We start from the raw sequence: 10,319 nt of genomic DNA, 5'->3' as shown, positions 1-10,319 counted from the left end.
ACAGATGCTTGATCAGTTTGGGATCTAGTGGAGGCCAGGTCAACACCTTGTGCTGTTCTTCAGGTTTTTTGAGTTGTTCCTAAATCGTTTTTGCGTGTGTGTGTGTGTGCCTGTGTCAGGCTGCATCCTGCTGGGGATGGCTGCTGCCATCAAGGAGTGTCATTGCTATGGGGTAGGGGTGCCTGGTCTGGTCTAGATGGGTGCTACATGTCTAAGTAACATCCACATGAATGCCAGGTCCAAAAGTTTCCCAGCAGAATACTGACTTGTCACAAGATGGTCAATGATATTTACTTCTCTTGTCAGTGGTCATAATGTTGTGGCTGATTGGTGTATGTTAGTCGACTGAATTAGTTTCTCCCATTAGTCATCTTATCATCAAAGATTAGTTCAACTTTTTTTTTTTTTTAACCTCATCGGTACAACTTCCTGAATTACATCATAGTTCCATTCTCTCTTGTTGTCACATTGCTGCTACTGTATATCTTCCTGTGTCTACTCTCCTAAAACGTTCACATGATACCAAGAAGAGTTCAGTAATGAACCTTCTAAAATTGCTTATGATGCTCTCTCTGAGTGTGAAACAAATATCTCTAGAGAAAATGCTCCAAGTTGTACATACTGATTGATACTGATTCCCTGAATATACAAAGGCTTTCATTTAGCTTTTATGATTTGTGTTGTAGAAGAACTGTGGTTACATTAGAAAGGAACCACAAAGGAAATGGACAATGCTGGCAGCTCTTGAAAACAATTCATCTATCCATGTTGTTTTGACCTTTTATGTATAATGCTTTTTCAGTTTAACAGTATTCCAGAATTGATCAGAGAATAAAGGTCAGTATGTCCTGTAAATGTATGTTCTATATATACAGTGTTTACTTGTATCTAATTCACAAAAGCAATATTTCCTCTTTTTTGCTTATGAGGACCTTGTCATCATCTTATTCTAAAGAAAATATCGTCTCTTCAACCACAGGTCTGATCCTGGTCTTTATTACTCATCTATCTCATCTATGCTGAATGAACCAGTAGTTATTTCTGGAGCTGCCTTGACGATAATGTTTCATTTAATGTTTAAAAGAAGTTCATTCTTATTCTCAGAAACATGTTGGTCAAAATACCCCAGATTCTCATAAATCCTCTCAGATATGAATGTGCAATTTTAGTTAAGCTGTCAGTCAGCAGCAGCTTCTACCGAATCTCTCAGGGAGGACAATTACTGCAGCGATGGCTAAGGTAGAGTAAACAGATTCCTGTGATTTAGTTCATCATCATTTCATATTTGGTGCAGAAAATACAGAGTAAAGAGCAACAACACTAATATGAGTTTAAACATCTACAGTTCGACCGCTACAATTAATATACGTAGCTTACAATAAATGCAATGACATAACTCACTATTTAAAATGCATTACTCACTCACACTGATCAGCCATATATAATGTTCTGCTGGGAAACATTTGGACCTGGCATTCATGTGGATATGTGGATGTTACTTAGACATAGCACCCACCTAGACCAGACCAGGCACCCCCACCCCATAGCAATGACGCTCCTTGATGGCAGCAGCCATCCCCAGCAGGATGCAGCCTGACACAGATACGCACACACGAAAATGGTTTAGGAACAACTAAAAAAAAAACATGAAGAACAGCACAAGGTGTTGACCTGGCCTCCAAATTCACTAGATCCCAAACTGATCAAGTACCTGTGGGATGATCCACAGAGGCCCCTCCCCTCAAAGGCCCCCACTAACAACGTTCTGTTGCCAGACACCACAGGACACCCACAGAAGGCCATGTCCTCGAGTCACAACTCTTTTGGAGGCATATGGGAGACCTACACAATATTAGGAAGGTGGTCATAATGTCATAATCTGTGTACACTGAAATTTAGTTCCTCTACTTGTCAAAGCTGAAAAATGATTACTTGTCATCTCATTGAAATCAGGCATGTTCTTGGCTAGGTCCTTCACCCTGGAAAGCGCTTTCAGTTTCTGACATATTGCATGCTGCAGGACTGTATTGACTGATAGCAAACTGGCTCCCCCCAGCTGTCAGAAGTCATTCAGATTGCATTGCAGCATCTGCAATTCGAAACAAATTGCCCAGATATATATGAGAGTCTATGAGAACCATCTGCACAGTTTGCACCTATGTTGAAATTGCCTCAAAGTGGTGGTCTAGCAGTACTCCATGGAACACAGCTTGTTGCTGACTGGACCATATTCAGAAACACGTGGTGAGGCTACAACAGTGACAGTGTATGACAGTTAGACAAAACTGTGACTGAATGTTGTACAAAATATCCCTTTTTTTTTATCCCTTCGGCAGGGTGACGTCCATGGTGTTAGTTCTCAAGTTTATTGGCTGTTGAATGTCAACAGTTTAAATGTATTTCCAGCATTATACATTAAACATATGCAAAGCCCCTTTCAGATCCATTTGCACATTTCTTTCTTCTCTACTTTTGTCTACTTTTATTTTAATCTTCTACAGTTCAACATTGCTATGGTTCAATATGTTACACATCACCACCAGCGCATGCATATTCAGTTAATTTTCTGTGAATACACGGTCAGTAATAGTGTGTGAATGTGAACATGCACAGCGTTGATTTCTAGGCTCTGGCCACATCACTCCCTGTAAGGAAACACCAAGCTCAGCACAGCGTAGAGTGGAGATGATAGCTCTTCTCCCAGGGAAGGTGGTATAGCTGAGGGTGAGCTATGTAATTCGATACTAAAAGCACCTGCATCAAAAGCAGCAGCAGATGACGGCATAGCCTGTTGAGCCTGTGTATGTGGCATGCATCAAAATGGTAAGCAAAGCTCTGACATCTGCATTATGCAACCAAGATGGAAATGGTAGAATGAGAAGAGCATGCCAAGCCGACTGACATCCACAGCTCATATAAGACCAGACGAGCACCAAGAGGAGAGGCAGAACAGGCATCTGCACATCTACAGATGGTTGACAGCCTAACAGCAGAAACAGCAAGTGTCTCTGATTTGTACGATGCAGACAGTCACAATGCCACATTTGCGTGCGGCATTAATGCACACTAGTAGTGGTAATGATGCTGTGACAGCCACGTTGCTAGTTTTTACATATTAATTGGTAAATTCTGCGAATGTCTGTGAAGGCCACACAGAATCCCTTTCACGGCAATTAAACTATTCAGTGACCATTTGTAACCTGCACAGTAACAAGTGCACACATTACACTGAGTTTTGTATTTTGAAACCACCATCTGTTTGTGTCTGAGAGAAAAACGTCATTCACTGTAGACGCTGAAGCTCTCAATATTTCTCCTGTAATTTGTTCAGAAACTATAGAGTCAAGTCAGATCAAGGAAATGCTATAGTATGTGAGTTTAGACAGTTCATTGGGTTCATTTTATTTAAACAAATCTTTGTGAGGACCTTTCATTTATTTACAGTAATGCATTCCCTAGCCCGACTCTTATCCTAAGCATCTCAAATAGCCAAACCCCAACTCCTACCCTAATACTCCTACCCATACTAACCTTTACCCTTAAACAAAGTCTAACCCTCATATTAACCCTTGTTGATGCCTTTACTTCATCCAGGCCCTGTTTATTTCACAAATAAATCAACAGATTAAATATATCTGAACTAATTACCCAAAGTAAAGATATGGAAATTATTTCTACATGTATGTGTCCGTTTGTGAAGTTACCAGTTAATGCATAATACTTCAAGTCTGAATTCATTCCTCACAGTACTGAGACTGTATGGTGAAGCTGGTATAACTAAAACTCATTCCCTGGTCTTTTCTGTCCTCTAGTGGATTTTATTAATACAAGCGTGAGAGACCGAGCTGGCCAAAGCAAGAGAATACTCAGGTGGTTTAAGGAAAAAGAAGGTTTTATTTAACAAAAATGCAAAAAGTAATTTACAAGAAATTATTTACACTCTTGGGCCCATAAAAGAGGTCAGATTAATAACTCAGACAGACTGCAATGAACTCAACAAACAGACCTAACAAATGAACACAATGGGGCACATGTATTGGGGTAACCAGACCACGTTGACACACTAGGGATAACTGAGAAACACTACACTAATATCCAGGGGTGCAGATCCGATGTCAGGATTGGGGGGGACACAAAAGTGATTTTTTTTTTGCCGGTATACAACTCATACCATGCCACCATAAATCACAACTACACAGGCTCGCCATATCATTCAAAAAGTACTGCAGAGTACTTCCACCGTTTCAATCATTTCTTTTTAGATGTGAATCTGAAGAATGTGAAGTCTGAAAATACATTTGTTCAATTTCGAATAATTTAGATTATTTTTATTGGGGGGGACAATTCATGTTTTTCAGAAATTGGGGGGGACATGTCCCCCCCATCCCCCCCGGGATCTGCACCCATGCTAATATCACTGAGACATACTACATTAATTAACATCTAACAAAAAACTGAGAATTCTCCAAAGCCATTAACAAGAAATACCAAAATTCTAGCACTGGTAGCTCAAGAGATAAAAATTAACAAAATTGGTTACTCTGCAACATAATATAAATGTGATATGTAAAACAAACCTGGGTCATGCCTTTTATTTGTAAACTATGTGTAAAATAAACCAGCTAAAGCAAAGTAATTAACACAAACGTACCACCAACTAAAGGTGTCAGTGCCAGGGGGTTACTGACTTTTCATTCTTGTTGTGTGGCTGTGGATGCAGCCATCACAACAAGTTACAGACAGACATAATATTGCACGCTGGTTATTTCTAAAGCAGAAGTAGCAGTTGATCAAGGTTTCAGATAGATAGATAGATAGATACATAGATCGATAGATTTTTATTTGTCATATGCACAGTTATACATAGTATAATGCACAGTGAAATGTATTGTTGTACCTGCAGCCAGTAGTAAAAAATAAGTACTACAGTAAAACAGTAGTAATTGCAAATTTCTTAACACACAATGTTATGAACCATGAAAATTTGTATCATCACAGATCCATGCTAAACCGGCATTTTTACTCCTATGTAAAAATGTGACACTTTTATTTATCAGAATTGTGGGATTATTAGGAGAAAGTGGTATCTAGGGTACATGCACTACTTCATCTACTGTGGTATTATGCGGAGTTTTGATTTCAGAACCATCAATTCCAAGCCAAGAATTCAGGCACTCCAGTAAAAGGATGGATTGTAAATATGATGCACTATCGTCTTTATTGAGTGAATCTGGTGGAGATCCACTTTAGAGTTTGCTAAAAGTTACATTTAATTTCTTTCTTTAAAGTTTAAAAGTCCTACTTTTCCTAATGATAATTTACACGTGACAATTTCTGAGTAGCTTCTAGCAAGTAATGAACGTAGTCTGAGGCTTTATATTGTGGTGTTATTTTAACATTTATGTGAAACACAGAGGATAGCTTGATGACACATAAGTTATGAAGTTTTCAGAAAAGTAAATGAAAACTGGAAAAATAAATTTAAATTAAAGTGATCAAATGAAAAAGTGAATAAATAAAATAAAAAGAAGCAACTGAAGGAAGCTCCAGCTCCTCAGAAGAACCTGTTCGTACATGGATACCAGTAACCCTCACAACAAAGGAAAAATAGTACACACACATTTATATTTTAAATATGGTTTACATCACTAAGACAAGTTGAATTTCATCAGTATAGTTTATATTAATGCGCAGTTTATACTTCTGCGTCAGTTTGCATCAGCCCAGACCCTGATACCGTAGCCTCACGTGCACCTCCCCAGAAATGTAACGATACGCCAAAAGTATTCGCTCATCTGCCTTAACAGTGACATCCCATTCTTTTTTTTTTTTTTTTAAACTTGAATTTTTATTTGAGTTTTTTCAATTAAATACAGTAATACATACACACAAAAAAAATCATAAACATAAAACACAAAACATAAACATAAAAATAAAAAAATAAGAAAACATTAACATTCCATTAACAGCTTATAGGTCCTTCCATTCATTCACAATGCAACAATTCTATCCTGTTCAGTTGTCATTACTATAGTGGGGGGGGGGGGGGGGGGTCACCTGCACCCGAAAGGTATATTTTTTTAACCTAGTTTTTTGTAATCCTTAAGGTGTCTAGAAAAGGAATTTTGATGTTCCCCACGCAGATTATTGTCCCATATGTGATTTTTTGTATCATCTTTTGTGTCCGTGCCTGATTTTCGGCTGTGAAAAATGAAAACTTTAAATCTACATAGAATCTGAACAATACATCCTACAGACACAATCCACCCAATTTTCTCTTTATCTTTGCATGAGGAATTGATAGATATGAGGATTATGATGATTAGATGATGTATGGTGCATAAAAACTCAAATAAACACCAAAAAATGTGACATTGGTTCACTGGAACTCCTCCCCTATGGACCCTATTGGTATATGTTTTCTAACGTTTGTATTTTTACAGTCTGTAAGATGTCTAGTAAACAAATGTTGATGATCCCCACCTGAAATATTGTCACATGTTGGTCGAAATGAACATCTCCCATAATAAGGAGTTACTATTCAAACCGTTATATTGGTATTATATGTATTGAAACAAATCAGAAAACCACTCATATAGTCAAATATGTGTATACATAGGGTATAACAAATCCCCATTAGAATAAACTGAAATAGAAAAAAGTGATTTTAATCAAAGGTCAAAAGGTCAAGAGCAATGATGTCTATTCATCATACAGCAGGTCTTCATAATCAATGTCTTGCTCCTCGTCTTCTTCACCATCTCCATCCATCTCCTCGACTGTTTTCTCCAGCAAGTCAGTGAGTGAAGTGGGGAGGATAGGTCCACAAGACCACACTGGTTCCAGGGTACCCTCTTCAGTCTTTTCTCAGCCTTGGCCAGGATCATGGGGCTTGGGACACCAGAATATCGGTGTGGCTGCTCTCTTGTAGATGGCCAGACGGTGGTTGACACGGTCGATGTGTGGGACCAGGTTGTCTCTGCAGGGTGGGAGTCGGGACAGACCCACCTTGGATCTGGTGGTAAGCGTCTCATCCTCTCCAATCATTTTTTTCAGCATGATGCTGCGCACGTTGTTCACAGATTTTTCGCGGGCCTGCCCATACATTACACATGTAAATGCCTCGATGTCCTCCACCACATCTGGCTCCACAGACCACTGATCACCAAGTTGTCTGAGAACATAAATAATTATAGTATTACAAAGTCACAATGTATCAATACCTATGTTCAGCATTAATTGCCATTACATGCTACAGAATATCTAAACATACTCACTTGAAGGCTGCATGGTACTTTGGATTACTCTGCAGCTTTTTCAGAGGCCCAACCTTCCCTTTGCCTCTAAAGGTACTTGTAACGTCTTCCCCTGTGAAGACGTAGAGGCCGAGTACTGTTGTGCAGTAGTCTGCCCCCTTACATTCTGCCAGTTCACTGACATTTAGGATCCGCCTGTGCTTTCCGGTCCCAATGTCGACGTAGATGGTCAGCGGGACGGATTGGACGTGGTGTAGGAGGATGAAGAAAATGTCTGTGTCTGGAGTCCTCACCACAGCCACCTTGTGCCCCAGTTGAGCGGCATACAGCAGGTACAGAACAACCCGGGTGTCAGTCTCTTCCTGGGTTGACTCCAGCTGAGGTATCTCACATGTGGTCACCTGAAACAAGTTATTGAGTAAGGTGTGATAGTATACAGTAAGACACCATTTTATCAGTTTCTCGTGTATAACTGGGCTTGGCTAAATATTTTCCAAAAGTTTCTAATAAAGAAGAATAGTGAGAAAGACTGTCAAAATACTCACATTGCCATCCGATGACTCCAATTGATATGCTTTGCCTTCAACGACTACCACTGCTGTTCCACATTTTTCCAGGTGTGATGCAGATGCCTTGCTGCCCCATACCTCAAGTAGCAGTTTACACAGTTGTATCTTGTTCTCATCATTTGCCAGGAAGAGTTTGAAGTCACTCGACTTCCTTGTTGCAGGACCACCTTCTCCCATTTCCTTTCAAACTGTTCCTGAGCTTTGACAGAATCATCATGATAGGAGTCCGTTGAGAAGACAAAATGCTTCTTAGCCACCATATGGTCAAGGGACTGGAGACAAATTCCCTCGAACGTTGGTGGGAGGTTCATCAAAGCATGGAAGAGTGCATTTTGTCTTCTCAACAGACTCCTATCATGATGATTCTGTCAAAGCTCAGGAGAGATTGCGTCGTGGCGTTTCCCAGCGGTACATCATAGGTGGTCCTGCAACAAGGAAGTCGAGTGACTTCAAACTCTTCCTGGCAAATGATGAGAACAAGATACAACTGTGTAAACTGCTACTTGAGGTATGGGGCAGCAAGGCATCTGCATCACACCTGGAAAAATGTGGAACAGCAGTGGTAGTCGTTGAAGGCAAAGCATATCAATTGGAGTCATCGGATGGCAATGTGAGTATTTTGACAGTCTTTCTCACTATTCTTCTTTATTAGAAACTTTTGGAAAATATTTAGCCAAGCCCAGTTATACACGAGAAACTGATAAAATGGTGTCTTACTGTATACTATCACACCTTACTCAATAACTTGTTTCAGGTGACCACATGTGAGATACCTCAGCTGGAGTCAACCCAGGAAGAGACTGACACCCGGGTTGTTCTGTACCTGCTGTATGCCGCTCAACTGGGGCACAAGGTGGCTGTGGTGAGGACTCCAGACACAGACATTTTCTTCATCCTCCTACACCACGCCCAATCCGTCCCGCTGACCATCTACGTCGACATTAGGACCGGAAAGCACAGGCGGATCCTAAATGTCAGTGAACTGGCAGAATGTAAGGGGGCAGACTACTGCACAACAGTACTCGGCCTCTACGTCTTCACAGGGGAAGACGTTACAAGTACCTTTAGAGGCAAAGGGAAGGTTGGGCCTCTGAAAAAGCTGCAGAGTAATCCAAAGTACCATGCAGCCTTCAAGTGAGTATGTTTAGATACAGTGCCTTGCGAAAGTATTCGGCCCCCTTGAACTTTTCGACCTTTTGCCACATTTCAGGCTTCAAACATAAAGATATAAAACTGTAATTTTTTGTGAAGAATCAACAACAAGTGGGACACAATCATGAAGTGAAACGAAATTTATTGGATATTTCAAACCTTTTTAACAAATAAAAAACTGAAAAATTGGGCGTGCAAAATTATTCAGCCCCCTTAAGTTAATACTTTGTAGCGCCACCTTTTGCTGCGATTACAGCTGTAAGTCGCTTGGGGTATGTCTCTATCAGTTTTGCACATCGAGAGACTGAAATTTTTGCCCATTCCTCCTTGCAAAACAGCTCGAGCTCAGTGAGGTTGGATGGAGAGCGTTTGTGAACAGCAGTTTTCAGTTCTTTCCACAGATTCTCGATGGGATTCAGGTCTGGACTTTGACTTGGCCATTCTAACACCTGGATATGTTTATTTGTGAACCATTCCATTGTAGATTTTGCTTTATGTTTTGGATCATTGTCTTGTTGGAAGACAAATCTCCGTCCCAGTCTCAGGTCTTTTGCAGACTCCATCAGGTTTTCTTCCAGAATGGCCCTGTATTTGGCTCCATCCATCTTCCCATCAATTTTAACCATCTTCCCTGTCCCTGCTGAAGAAAAGCAGGCCCAAACCATGATGCTGCCACCACCATGTTTGACAGTGGGGATGGTGTGTTCAGGGTGATGAGCTGTGTTGCTTTTACGCCAAACATAACGTTTTGCATTGTTGCCAAAAAGTTCGATTTTGGTTTCATCTGACCAGAGCACCTTCTTCCACATGTTTGGTGTGTCTCCCAGGTGGCTTGTGGCAAACTTTAAACGACACTTTTTATGGATATCTTTAAGAAATGGCTTTCTTCTTGCCACTCTTCCATAAAGGCCAGATTTGTGCAGTATACGACTGATTGTTGTCCTATGGACAGAGTCTCCCACCTCGGCTGTAGATTTCTGCAGTTCATCCAGAGTGATCATGGGCCTCTTGGCTGCATCTCTGATCAGTCTTCTCCTTGTATGAGCTGAAAGTTTAGAGGGTCGGCCGGGTCTTGGTAGATTTGCAGTGGTCTGATACTCCTTCCATTTCAATATTATCGCTTGCACAGTGCTCCTTGGGATGTTTAAAGCTTGGGAAATCTTTTTGTATCCAAATCCGGCTTTAAACTTCTCCACAACAGTATCTCGGACCTGCCTGGTGTGTTCCTTGTTCTTCATGATGCTCTCTGCGCTTTAAACGGAGCTCTGAGACTATCACAGAGCAGGTGCATTTATACGGAGACTTGATTACACACAGGTGGATTCTATTTATCATCATTAGT

This window comes from Chelon labrosus, assembly GCF_963514085.1.
Source record: "Chelon labrosus genome assembly, chromosome: 14".
Taxonomy (NCBI): Eukaryota; Metazoa; Chordata; class Actinopteri; order Mugiliformes; family Mugilidae; genus Chelon; species Chelon labrosus.
The sequence above is the reverse complement of the archived record's forward strand: the minus strand, read 5'-3'. Positions refer to the sequence as shown.